We start from the raw sequence: 14,022 nt of genomic DNA, 5'->3' as shown, positions 1-14,022 counted from the left end.
CCTTCACAGTCATTTCATTAGACAAGTGGGGTCTTTTAAACACACATTTACTAATTACATGTATATTTTAATTTTATAGTTTAAATAATGATTATTATAATGAAATTTAGGTAATCGGACCTTTTAAAGGCTTAACACGTAAGTTTTGAGCTGATTTCAGGTTTACAAGTGGGGACCTAAACCGTCTTCCAACCTTATATCTGGGGACATTTGTGTATAACTTATTAGATTTTGTATTAGTGTCGAAGCCTTTATGGTTCCATCAGGTATTTCAATTTCATTTTTCACACTCGATATATTTACTAGTGGGGACCTTCACAGTCATTTCAACAGGCAAGTGGGGTCTTTTAAACACACATTTTCTAATTTCATGTATATTATAATTTTATAGTTTAAATATTGATTATTATAATGAAATTTAGGTAATCGGACCTATTAAAGGCTTACACTTAAGTTTTGAGCTGATTTCAGGTTTACATGTGGGGACCTAAACCGTCTTCCTACCTTATATCTGGGGACATTTTTTGATTATACTTTCAAGATCCACGCAGTGACTTCATTGACAAGTGGGGACTTTCACCTAGCGACATCTATATCTGAAATTTGAAAGTAATCTGGAATTAAGGTCCCCATTTATGCGGTGAAAATATCGTGTGTTTTCAGGTCCCTACATATAAATGTCTTGGGTTCTTTTTCCACAGCGAGTGTTTAATTATATGCTTTACGGCGCTCAACTAATTATGAAATCCTCTTTTTAATGAACTATAGTTAATTGGGTCCTCAGATGTCAATCACTCCTTACCGGTCCCCAAGTGTCAATCGTGTGCCCGTATGTGTGAACCCAAAGCAAGTATTATACACCTAGACCAACGGACCACGAAAAAGTATTGAGAAGTAAAACACGAAAAAGAAAATACTCCTAAATTTATAATATGAAGCTCTAAGACGCGACCCTCCGGGATTTAACCCGGTACCACTCACAACCAACGGACCACGAACATGTACTGCAAAGTCAAAAGGGAAAATGAAGAGCTCCTAAAATTTAGAATTTGAAGGTGAAGGAAAGGGTCCTTGCCAAGGTTAGCAAAAACTTAGTTAAAAACATTTTTGTTTTTATTGTTTAAAACACGATTTAAAATTAGATTTTCGGAAAACATTTTATCATGAAATTAATTATTTAAAAGGGAGTACGTGTTGTGGGAGCAGTGTTGAATATTTGAAATATTCTACTGACTGTTTAAAAAAGAGCAAGCGATCTTTTCGAAAAGGTAAATGTAATTTTCAATAGCGGATACAAAATGAGGGTGATACGTAAATTTGTACATTTAACCCCTAATGTCTAAATGCTTGATATCTTTTATGGCCACTAATAGGCATTTCCACTTCCGTACTTCAGAGTTTCTTGGTCAGAACTCATCATACATAATTTGAATCTTCACCACCCCTTTCTTTTTTGAAGGCGCTCATGTTTTCCGTTTACGGATTAAGCGTATTAATTTTAGCACTGTCAAGGGCCTGGCTTTATAGATTACGCGTAATCTTTTTAGAACAGTAAAATGTACAAACAGTGTAGAGAAACCACTTAGGAAAAATGTTACTGCTTTGCTTCAAGTAGACGACAAAATAAGTTATTCTTAATCTTATTTTTGAATATCAGTCTTCAATACAGATTGGTAATGGATAAATCAACTGGTAGGGTTTCCAAACAATTAAACACACATATGAAACAGTCAAATAATTGGAAGGTTTTTACTGGAGCTTATTATTTCTATTACTTAATTTTTTCGCTCATTATCAAATAAAAAAGAGTTAAAAATATTCGAAATTTCTCTCCATAAAAAAAGTTGTTTAAAACGTTTTAAACAAATTAAAGTTTTTTTTAATGGCTGTTTAAAACAATTTGTTTAAAACTTGCCAACCCAGTTTTCTGATAATACTCCTTGTTTTTCAAGTAGTATTTCATATCCACAAGTTGTTTAGCTTGCTTTATTTCAAAGCTTTATTATGTTTTAACCAACCTTGTAGGTGTTTTTGCCTCTTAGTCCTTTCTCAAGAAACTATTTTAAATATTGAAACCAATTCAATAGTTCACAAAAAAACTTTGGTATCGTAAAGATATCCAATAAAGTGATTCACACAGAACACTTTGGAATCGCAAAGATATCCAATAGAGTGGTTCACACAGAACACTTTGTACCTGCCAAAGTTTCAAAATAAATGGGTACACGCTTCACACCCAGAACTGTGAATTCAAAGTACACTCAGATTTAGATGATGTACTATAAAACATAAAAAAATTACGTTTTAATATCTTAATACAATCTATTACATATACATAAAAAACCTGATAATACAATACACTCGAGTGCAATGATAAACACTCGAATGAAATTCTCAAATCAATTTAATTAGTACAATTAATGTACCAAAAATACGTTTCTAAAGTTTAAACAAAAGATTATTTAAACTTACTATAAGAATGCCTTTCAACAATGCAAACCCCTTGACGAAACATACGGCACAAAAATAGGCTTAAAAGTTAATTTGATGGGTGAACCACGTTCTCACCACCTGAATCCGCCCCCAATCTTGCCTCACGCAAATTTTTCTGCAGTATTTGGTTTTTCTGAATTTTTTTTAAGTATTATCTAGGCCAAGTGGGAGTAGCCGAAAGGCTTTCCTCGGGCCCGTCATAGTGATATAACAAAGGGTTACAAATTATTTTAAATAGATATAAGTATAGATATTACTTTTTATTTTTTTTTGTAAACGGCGTGAGTGTATCTTATTAACAGTATGGTCCAACGGAGCGTTATGAGCCGGTACTCACAGCCCTAGTGTATGGAACCATGACTTTGATTACCAGCGCAATGATTTACCTATCACCGGCCATAGTGTGTCGAAGGAGCTGGTGGATCGAGAGTCGGCGTTGCGGGAGAAGATCTTGGAGTTTGGTATGGAGCGTTCGGTATCGTGGGCAACAGCATATGGTGTGTCCAGTCGTGTCTAAAGTGTGACACCAGGCACAATTCGGGCTCGAAGTTTTGTGCAAGGCAAAGAGATGTTATTTCGTCATCCATTGGGGGCGGGGGAGGCGTAGCCCCGTTACGTGGTCTCAATACGGGTGAAGGCGATAGTCCGCCTGAATGAGACCCGCGCGGGAACCGGCCCAGTCTTGGAGGAACCGTACTCGGCGGAGTTTATAGAAGGTACGTTGTAAACTCTGTTGGTTATAGGGGAGCCAGTAATCGGGTACATGTTGGCCCCTGTCGAGGGCTTTCTTCGCCGCCCGATCAGCCCTCTCGTTTCCGGGTATTTCAACATGAGCCAGGCACCAGATCAAGGTGACTGTTTGTGTTGAACAGTGGGGATGGCTTTATAACTGTAGCCGAAGAGCCACTTGTGAGTCCGTAGCTAGTATCACCTGGGGATGAGGGAAGTCCTGAGCAAAACTGAGGACGATATAGATCGCGAGGAGTTCACACTGCGTTATATCGTGCAGGCCGTTTACAGTGTAGAAGGCGTCCATATTGAGCGTATCCAACACTATCCCCAAGCCGTTCAAAGGAGCACCAGACCTGCAGGAAGCATCCGTGTACCATATCAGAGGCTGGGCGGTTGTGATGGCCGAGTTCAAGTGACCGAGGAAGTCTTGAGTAAGGGCGATTTGAGGAGTGTCCCTCTTTGTAGTGGCGCCCTGGAGGTTGAGTATATTGGGGATTGCAGTGGTACAAGGAGGAGGCAGAGTCTTCAAGACGGGGATAGGCTGAGCTCCATTTGCTTCCAAGACAACAGTATTCATGTCGCATATGAGGTAGTGCATGAGCCTGGCTGTTGGCGGCCTCTGGGCAAGAGGCGGGAGGTATGTTGAGGTTGTGTCATCCCACTGCAGGGGCTTCTCGCCAGGGTGAGCTAGCTTCCAGACCAACAAATTCAAGTCCAGAATACGTCTTCTTTCTGATAGAGGAGGAACGCAGAGTTCCGTTTCCATAGCCTGTACACTCTTTTTCAAAAGTCTTTGTCCGTTGAATTTTTTTGGGGAAAATTTCAATAGTTCAAAAACCGTTGACCACAGAGGATTGATAATTGTACAAAGATACATATTATAGTTCCCCATCAAATGAGACAAAATTTGAAGGCCTAGGTCCAAGCACGAGCTAAAAACCTCGAATTTTCCCAAAATCTGAAAATATACAACTTTTTAAATATTAGTTTTTGGGGAAAATAAATGCGATTTTCGTTATCACCGGGTTCAATGTATATTTAGAAAGTGTCTTCAGTTTTCTTGTATCTCTAATATTTTGCAAGGAATTTCAATTTGTTTAGATTTATAAAATTGGGAAACCTCTAAGTTCCACAGAGAGTATAGACCAGTCTGGGAAATAAGGATATTTTTTAAACTAGTCCTTGAAACCAGTGACCCCCCCTAGTCCCCGAAATAATTAACTGGTCTCCGGACTAGTCCCAGCCTTTTTTCTTCTATAGATTTGCAATTAATAAACTGGTCCTGAGGACCAGTAACCCCCACTTCTTGAATTAAAAAACTAGTCCAAGCAATAAATAAACTTTTAGAAGTGTGCTATTTCCCAGACTGCTATCTACCCAAATTCATTTCAGTTCGGTTTAACAAACTGCTTTAACACTGAACCAACTCTGATTCCCCAGGCTCATGTACCGAAGCCATTTTGGTAGAAATGGGCTCGTCGGTTTAACGTGTAGTGTGTACCCAGTTTTTATGAATAAAATGGTTAGAATTTGTTGTTTGAAGAAATTGTAGAAGCTCAAGTAAAACAGAAAACTTGTGCTTCTTTCGAATACCGGAGAGTTTAAAAACCAAGGAGAAGCAACGTACAAATTATCCGCTAAGCGACGTAACCTTTGGTAACAAAAGTTGGGCCTTGGAGCTGAGTCTTTAAGAGAACATACTAGAATATGTTCAAAGCATTTCGTCTCGGGTATATATTATCCTACAAATATTAGGTTCCAGTTCACTCATAGAACAGATTTTGTTAATTACTTATTTAATTAAACTGTAAACCTAATTCTTACTAGATTGGTTTTATTCATAATCGGAATGCTATTTTATAAACAATGGAAAAAAAAACCCGAAAATTTTAAATTTGCCGGGGTCAATGAATATAGTAATACTAATTCTAGTCAATAGAGGGCGCGCAAAAGTGTAATCTGCCGGGGCCATCTAGTTAACTCTAAAATTATTTCCTCACTATGTTTTTACTTTCGCGCGTTTTAGAGGTTCGAAAACGTATTAGTCCGACCCTGGCTGGCAGGCTGAGCGTCCCTTCAACCCCATTTTTTAATTCTAAAATTCTTTTATACCAAAATATAAATGCTTTTATGCATATAAAATTGTTTTTAAATTAACTTTTTGGCACAAATATTATGAGATTTTTGTTAAGTTTTTCAGTTCTGGCTTCTCTGATTAATACCAAAATATAAATGCTTTTATGCATATAAAATTGTTTTTAAATTAACTTTTTGGCACAAATCTTATGAGATTTTTGTTAAGTTTTTCAGTTCTGGCTTCTCTGATTAATTGGCACTTAGTAAGTCATAAACAAAAAAGGAATGAGGCTGCTTTGGGCGATAATATCTATCGGGCTTGCCTTCTATTTCAGTACGATTTTCTCTGTTCTTTATTTCCACCATCCGTTTCCGTGTAACGTCTAGCGTTGTTCGGTTGGGCTTATGCAAATTACTTCATTTCTATTTTCAAGACAACATGACTCGAGGCTAATTTTAAGCAATTGTTGCATATTGCTATAAGCGTGCAATCAATGATTAATTTAAGTACCGAAACCATAGAGATCCAAGAGGAACAGTTGAGAGTCAGTTTTGTGACGGTTCGTTGCCTACGGGATTAGAATTAAGGCCAATTCAAGCTTAAATGAAGGTGGGGGACTTTAACCTATCGGGAAGAATCGTTCTTTGATATATTTCCTCGCATGCTGGCGCTCTTTGCTATCCTTCTTTAAAGGGGTCATTCATAAATTTAAATTTGCTTTGGTTCATTGAGTTTTTAAGAATTTTATTATTGTTCTTAGATTTTATCTTGCAGAACTATATTGCAGATATGTAGATGTATTCTGATTTAAATAACACGAAATTTAAATGTAATAATTTTACTAGTGAATCGACAATCGTGCACAGCGCGAGAACAAAAGCCGAATAGCTTTCTAGGAAACGAACGCCAACCAAAATTTCTTTTTGAAAGACCCCCCCCACCTTTTTTAAAACGGTTTTACCAGAGAGGTTTTATATTCTATTTGTCATTAGATTCTATTTTTCATTAGACTAAAATTTATACCACTTTTAAACATCTCGGAAACTCTTCCGAAGGTCCACGGTTATCAAAGTAATGAGTTTGGTCACATGATTGCCGACGCAGTACGGGAAAAGGTTAGTATATCAAATTTTTATAGTATTTTTGATCATTCAGACTCACATCGAAATAAAATGCCTCGATTAAACTCATGGCGATTAAAGACAGAGTATCAACTCCGTTTAAGGTTACAAAATATAATCATACCATAACTATAAATTTATTGGACCATCCTCTTTAAATAATTTTCAACGAAGGCGAATTTGAGACCTGTCTTTCTTGCATGATGTACGGTCCATAAACTAAGTCACACAATATAGCATATTTTCACACCCTGCCCTTCTTGATCACACTTCGTCACGTTTTCTCAGACCCCTTTCCTAAAACCTACGCCTCCCTCTCCCCAAATTTACTGTGTTTGTCATTTTGAAACTATATTTTAGCAATGGTTGGATAATTATAATGCCATTTTATTATTGTTCTAAATGTAGTAGCGTTTCTATTTGACTACTATAATAATAATAATCTAAACTTTGCCAATGAAGGGACTTCCACACTAAGCATCTGCCTTGTTTGCAGGTGGGTCCCTTTACCATGTATAGAGGGGTGTTGGCTAGACCCTATGCCACAGCTAACCTACAGCGCCATATATTAACTATTACCGCTAACCTCTGCAAGTTTTGATGGAAAGGAGAAACCGGGTTTGACCGCGGAGGAAAACTCCTTTAACTGGGGGGGGGAGAACTTACTAACTCTACGCAGAAGGATTTGTTCCCATATTTTCACCCGGTGCCACAGTCCGGGATCCTCTTGCTGCGAGGCGAAAGCGCTAACCGCTACTCCACCCCACGTTACATATGCATTAGGTAGTTCCAATACTAGACAATGTGCAATTAAATCTATTAAGTTAGAAAATAAAATAGGTCGTTTGACTAACATCACAAAATGGTCGCCTCCTAGCTCCCGATGGAATTGTACTCTCTTTTTAGACTGATTACAATCACACTACACTATCACGACGGGAAAAAAGGGGTATTGGGTGAAAATAGGGTTATAGCACCACGACGGGAAAAAAGGGGTATTGGGTGAAAATCGCTTATCTCGTGGCAAGTGGCATCAGGTTTTCCGAAAAATTGCACTAGAAACTATCCTCCAGTGGGTATCTTGATAAGAAAAGACCTTCCGTTGTCTGTAGCAACATCGCCAAATAAAAGTTTCTCAAGAGTGAGGTTGAAAACACACAGCCATAGCTCCACCCAAAGTATTACAATAAGTATGAAAATGGAGGGTGTTTCGAATTTATGCTCTCGAAACTGTTTTCTAGGAAATCGGATAAATATTGCCAAATATACAATTTCTTCACCATTCGAAACATATGATATCGTGAGACTTTTCACTCAATACTGCACTATTATTGTTAAAATTGTAATCGCGCGCTATCACTACCCGAAAACACACGACAACGTAGTTAAGTTAATAAATGTATTTATTATCATATTAATCCGGTTAATTTAAATATACATTCCTTTAGTAAATAAATATACAAATAAACAAGTAAACAACGTTAATTAGTTTAACAAAATTCATTAACTGATCTTGATGCCGGTACCGCTCCTACTGCCCTGATTCCCGGGCTACCTTTGAATTACATCCCCTCGGGCCTCCGGGGATCAGCCAATCCGAGGGCGAGCAGACGACAGGTCCATAGTTCAGCTTTCTGGGCTGTCTAGCGGGGAACTCTGGTATCGGTGGAACTTGCTCCATCTGGTGGTGAACCCTGGTAACGGGCTCCCCGTTACATCCTCCCCCTCTGCAAGAAAGAAGCAGCGGCCCCGGGCGAAAGGGGAAACAGCAGTGTAAGGCTGTTGGGAGTATCTGAAAAGAAATATTGGGGAGGGAAGCCCCACCCAAAACCAGGGAACCAAATTCAAAAACACGGGCGGACCACAGATAAGGAGCAAGGAACAAACATATTTATTAAGTCCTGACGGGATGAGGGGACATGCCCACTTTGTGGGAAAATTAGCCATCAGGGCGTACAAAAAACATAAAAAAAACATATACATCTTAGTATCGAGAAAACAATGAATAGCACAAAAAAAAAATTTTTTTAAGGAACTCTGAATATACGAAACACTGAATAAAGTAATTAGTTCAAGTTGGTGATACAGGAAATCAAAAAGAGAAAAACAAAAAAAAAAGACATGGTTGGGACCCCGGAACATGGGGCCTGGAACCACCTGTTCGTGGATCTAGGTGTTCCATCGCTTATGGAAACACAAACAAAGAACAATATTCCTGAACAAATAAAAGCACAAACATAAACCCATTAACCCTATTCCGGGTAGGTTAAGTGTCCAAAAAAAAAAGAAAGGAACAACGCTGAGTTCCAACCAGGGGATATAACAGAGAAGGTCAATATGACCCAATGATCAAATACAAAAATTAATTAATTAATCGGACAATCCGGGAAAACAAAGCATTTGCCCCATGGCTTAAATGGAATATCTGAACAACTTCTGGGAAGTAGACCACAGGGTAGCGGCCACGTCCGCGACCGGTATAGCTTTAGCTTGCGCAATCCGTTGGATCACAGTCAAGGCCAGTCCAGGGGATGGTACGGCGGAGGAGGCTCGGGTCAGGGCACACATCGGTGCCCCTGACTGCGCTAGCAGGCGCTCCACCGGGAGTCCGTGGAGGAACCTACCCATATAACGCGGCTCCATAGCCGGGGATAGCGCAAGGTATAGACATGGGAACCGGGCAAGGAATTTGTCGGCCACGTCACGACCGCCGGAAAAATTGAGTAGAACAATGACGTGTCCGGGAGGGAGTTCTTCGCCTAACATGCGGTAGCATGTTTTAAAGACATATTTTTCATGTTGTCCTTCTCGGCATTGAATTAATACCAGGAAGTCATAAATCGCGGCTACGCGCAACTGGCGCCGGAAAGCCTGAATTTGGATTTCCGGGGGGCAAAGGTCTATGACCCGGGAAGAATCTAAGCCAATGGCTCCGATCGCGCGGACCTTGGAGAATGCCAGAGCATTAATTAAATGTTGTTCGATACGCCCATCCTGTAAATATGCTTTAGCGTACAGGGGCGGGATGCCCACCGCACCAAGAACCAGGGAATTTGCCAGGACGGATTGCATGAACTCAACGTTGATTTCATCAGGGATATACATCCTTTAAAACCTTCCGGGAAACGTTCTGGAAGGGCTCGGACGTGCCGGGAGAAATTCTTCAAATCTGTTCCAGTCCGAGAAGCGTAACACGGGAGCGAACAGAAAATGTCCACATAGCGAAGGTGTGGTACCGCTTCATCTTTACTGTTCGGTGAAGTATCTTCTGTATTAGGGAGGGCTAGGGCCTGCTCCTCCACGGATGGGGTAGATGTGGTAACTGTATTAGGGAGGGCTAGGGCCTGCTCCTCCACGGATGGGGTAGATGTGGTAACTGTATTAGGGAGGGCTAGGGCCTGCTCCTCCACGGATGGGGTAGATGTGGTAATCACCTCTGACGCTTGAGTGTCCTCCGCCTTCTCTGTCTCCTCAACTACCAATGGGGTAGCCGACGCTGGAGCTACGGATGGGGTAGGTGTGGCAATCACCTCTGACGCTTGAGTGTCCTCCGCCTTCTCTGTCTCCTCAACTACCAATGGGGTAGCCGACGCTTGAGCTACGGATAGGGTAGGTGTGGCAATCACCTCTGACGCTTGAGTGTCCTCCGCCTTCTCTGTCTCCTCAACTACCAATGGGGTAGCCGACGTTTGAGCTACTTCCCCATTCTGAATCTCTCCGGTAACTTCAACTACTAGTGGCCGAGTCGACACGTAGTTAGGGACGTCGTCTTCATCGCTTGACGACGCGTCCATTAGACCAAAAAGTTGGCCCCAATAAGTCTTTGGGCGTGAACTGGCCATGGCCTGAAAGGTAAAAAGGTGGACTATAAACAGTTAGTCTCATCACGTTCTAATCGAAAGGTCCATGCAAATGAAAATCAAATCGGAGTCCGACTGGTCGCTTCACCATAGAGCGTGTCGGACGATCTCGAATGGGGGATACGCACACGGTTGGGGCTTCATACTAAAATTCTGCATGCCCAACCGACGGGCTTGGTCGCGATGGGTACCCAGAAAAGCCGCAAATTGTTTGTACGACCGCAATTTCTCTTTTATCGGTTCTGGTGTGTAATAATATACATCCCCAATTCGACCTCCGGTATCTTTTCTCAAAACTATTTCCCTTTTCCACACATATCGAAAAGGAGCCATTAACAAATCATCCTGATCGACTGTCCCCAACACCGGGTCCTTTTGAATACCACGATTCCGCCTTCCCTCCCCGGAAGGACCTGCCACCGCTAGGTCTACCCCTTGCTCTTCCTGTTCCTCAACTCGACCTTGGCGTTGGAGATTATATTCCCGCCGTGGTATCGGGGTGGGAACCGAGTCGTGATCTACTGGAATGTTAAGATTCGGAACGGGTATATCCGGTTCTACATCCATCGAGGTCGACGACCTATCGACAACCCCTTCTGGCTGGCTTTGACGAGGCCGGAAGTCATATACTCTAACGGGCACCGTATCCGAGACATTCTCCTGACCGTCCCGGGAATCTGCATCAATAAACGATCTTTCGTTCTGTGTTACAACCAGCTCATGCTCTGGCGCATCTCCTGGGTCTGCATCGTTCTCCAGTTCCTGTATTACCGGTGGGATCTCAAACTCCGTGATTTCCTGGGTGTCAAGGACCACCGAGTTCAGCAGTAGTTTCAACTGATTGATATGCCAAGTACCGGCCAAGCACCTGACTCCAAATCCATGATAACATAGGAAACTGGTGAAATCTTTTCGACCACCCTGTAGGGACCCTCCCAAGCTGGAGCTAACTTAGCCGAGAACTTAGCAGCAGCGTTGGATAAGCTATGTCCTGCTTTCCACACTAATTGCCCCAATTCTAGCTCCCCATCGGAATAGTTCAGGTCATTGAAGCGTTTTTGTTTGGCACTGGCTTGCTCATTCATTTCCTGAGCAAAGTCAATGGCCAACTGCCATTCCCGGAGCGGCCCATCCTCATAACCCCTAATCTCTCCTTCGATGTCCTCGGGTATCCCGGAAAAGGTACGCTCATCCCAGGGTAACGTAGGCTCATAACCATGATGTAAATAAAAGGGAGATGAACCAGTGGAAGTATGTATGGCACTGTTAATGGCCAACTGAATAAGGGGCAAGCTTTCGTCCCACTTCGTATAGAGATTCCCGGTATAAATACTCATGAGTTCTCCTATGACCCTATTTGCCTTTTCTGTCATATTCGCCTGGGGATGATATGGGGACGTGAATTTTAACTGAATTTTTAACATTCGGCACAAGCGCTTCCATAATACAGATATGAACTGAGGCCCATTGTCCGATAATAAAGCTGTCATCGTACCATGACGTGAAACATACTGTAGTAAGATCTTACCCAGTATAGGGGCGGTAACACTTCGTGCCGGGAATAGCTCTACATACTTGGTAAAATAATCTACCATTACCACTAAGAACCTATTCTGGGATTTCGTTACTGGCAATGGACCCATAATGTCAATCCCTACTAAATCTCCGGGATGGATTTTATGAGAGGGGATCATTAAACCTGGTTTCTTAGTATTCCTACTCTTATATCTCTGACAAGTTTCACATCCCCGGACATAATCTTGAACCAGGGAATACAACTTCGGATGGTAGTATTTAGCTTGCACCCGTTTATACGTAGCGGTGCGACCTCTATGACCCGATAGCGGATGGTCGTGGTAGGCTTGACAGATCCGTGGTACCATCGCGGTTGGAATAACTACCTTTTCCGGTTGAAAGCCCTGGGCTATCCGGTATAACATATCATCCTTTAGTATATATAATTTTGACGCCTTTCCACTTTCTAAGTCTTGTCTAATAGACTGCCAGTACGGATCACTAGCCTGTGCTAACTTAATATCGGCCTTAGTGGCTACGTCTAACGGGAGACCTAATGCTACTGGGTTACAAGATACCATATTGACCCGGAAAGTCTGGCGTGACTGATTTATGTCGTCCGTTTCTAAGACCTTTGGACTGATTGTGTCCAAATCTGATACCGGGCATCGAGACAAGGCATCGGCAACCACATTTTCCCTACCGGATTTATGCAGGATCTCAAACGGCATAAATTCCTGTAGCTCTAAGGCCCACCGCATGAGCCGACTTTTCTTATCCTTCAAGCGCAGTAACCAGCATAACGCCCTGTGATCCGATAAAACTGCAAATTCCCGGCCCTCTATATAATGACGAAATTTACGAACGGCTTCTACAACCGCTAATGCTTCCTGTTCTGGAGTACTATATTTTAATTCTGAAGGTCTTAAAAGACGACTGGTATATGCCAACGGCACTTCCACCTCCCCTTGAATCTGGGTTAACATCCCCCAACACCGATGCCACTAGCATCCGTGGTAACTATAAATTTCCCATCCGGGGTTGGGGCCTGCAGCATAGCCGCTTCCGCTATGGTCTGCTTTAAATCCTGGTAAGATTTCTCCTCATCATCTCCCCACCGCCATCGCTGGTGTTTACGTTTTAGTCGATTAAGGGGGGCCGTAAGATCCGCGAAATGAGGGATAAACCGGGAGTGAAACCCGCACATTCCCAAGAAGGATGAAACCTGTTTTATGGTTCGTGGTCTGGGGAAGTTCCTAATTGCGTCTACTTTCTCCGGGTCAATCTGTACACCCTGCGCGCTTACTACATAGCCGAGTACCGCAACCTTAGAAACTCCAAAACTCGATTTTCTTAAATTACGCGTTAAACCGGCGTGTTTCAGCTGTGAAAACACATACCGGAGAGCTTCCAGGTGTTCCTCCCAGCTTGCATTAGCGATGAAAATGTCATTCAGGTATACACCGACCCCAAATCGTCTTGCATACTTCAAAACTTCGTGCATCAACCGAGAAAATGTGGATGGGGCATTCTTTATCCCGAACGGCATTACGAGCCATTCAAATTTTCCCTCCCTGGTGACAAAGGCCGTTTTTTCGATATCATCCGGGTGCATCTCTACCTGCCAGTATCCGGACTTTAGGTCAAGCTTAGTGATATATTTGGGCCTTCCCATAGAATCTATGATATCTTCGATGCGTGGCACCGGGTAGGGATCATCTATCGTAACACTGTTCAATCGGGTAACGTCTATACACATTCGTTTCTCGGTTGTGTTCTTCTTTCCCACCACCATAGCAGGCGACGCCCACGGACTATCGGAAGGCCGGATTAAACCCCGTTGCAACAAGTCCCTGGGAGGCTATTCTCTAAAAATCAAAAATCATTCGGATCACTCCGAATCCTTATGATTCGGATCGGGCTCATTCGGAGTGGACCGAGAAAACCGTATTCTCTAACCCCAATCCTTATCGTCATTCGGATACTTCGAAACTTTTCTCTCAATCCAAATGGACGTCACTTCCTCTTAAGCCACGTGCTGATTTTTCCATCACGTGGGGTACTTTTCCACGCCAACTCCTTCCTTATTGGTCAATTTTATTAGGCGCGCTTTCAAATTGAAAGGATGGACACTTTGGTTTTTCCCAAGAAGTGGAAAAGTTTGGAAAACGAGTCTGTATTGGGAATACATTCAATACAAAGAAAATTTTCTCTTTCGATTTCT

This window comes from Phalangium opilio, unplaced genomic scaffold (genome assembly GCF_054372755.1).
Source record: "Phalangium opilio isolate 3A_F unplaced genomic scaffold, DU_Popi_V2 ptg000225l_1, whole genome shotgun sequence".
In the NCBI taxonomy this organism is placed as follows: domain Eukaryota; kingdom Metazoa; phylum Arthropoda; class Arachnida; order Opiliones; family Phalangiidae; genus Phalangium; species Phalangium opilio.
The sequence above is the reverse complement of the archived record's forward strand: the minus strand, read 5'-3'. Positions refer to the sequence as shown.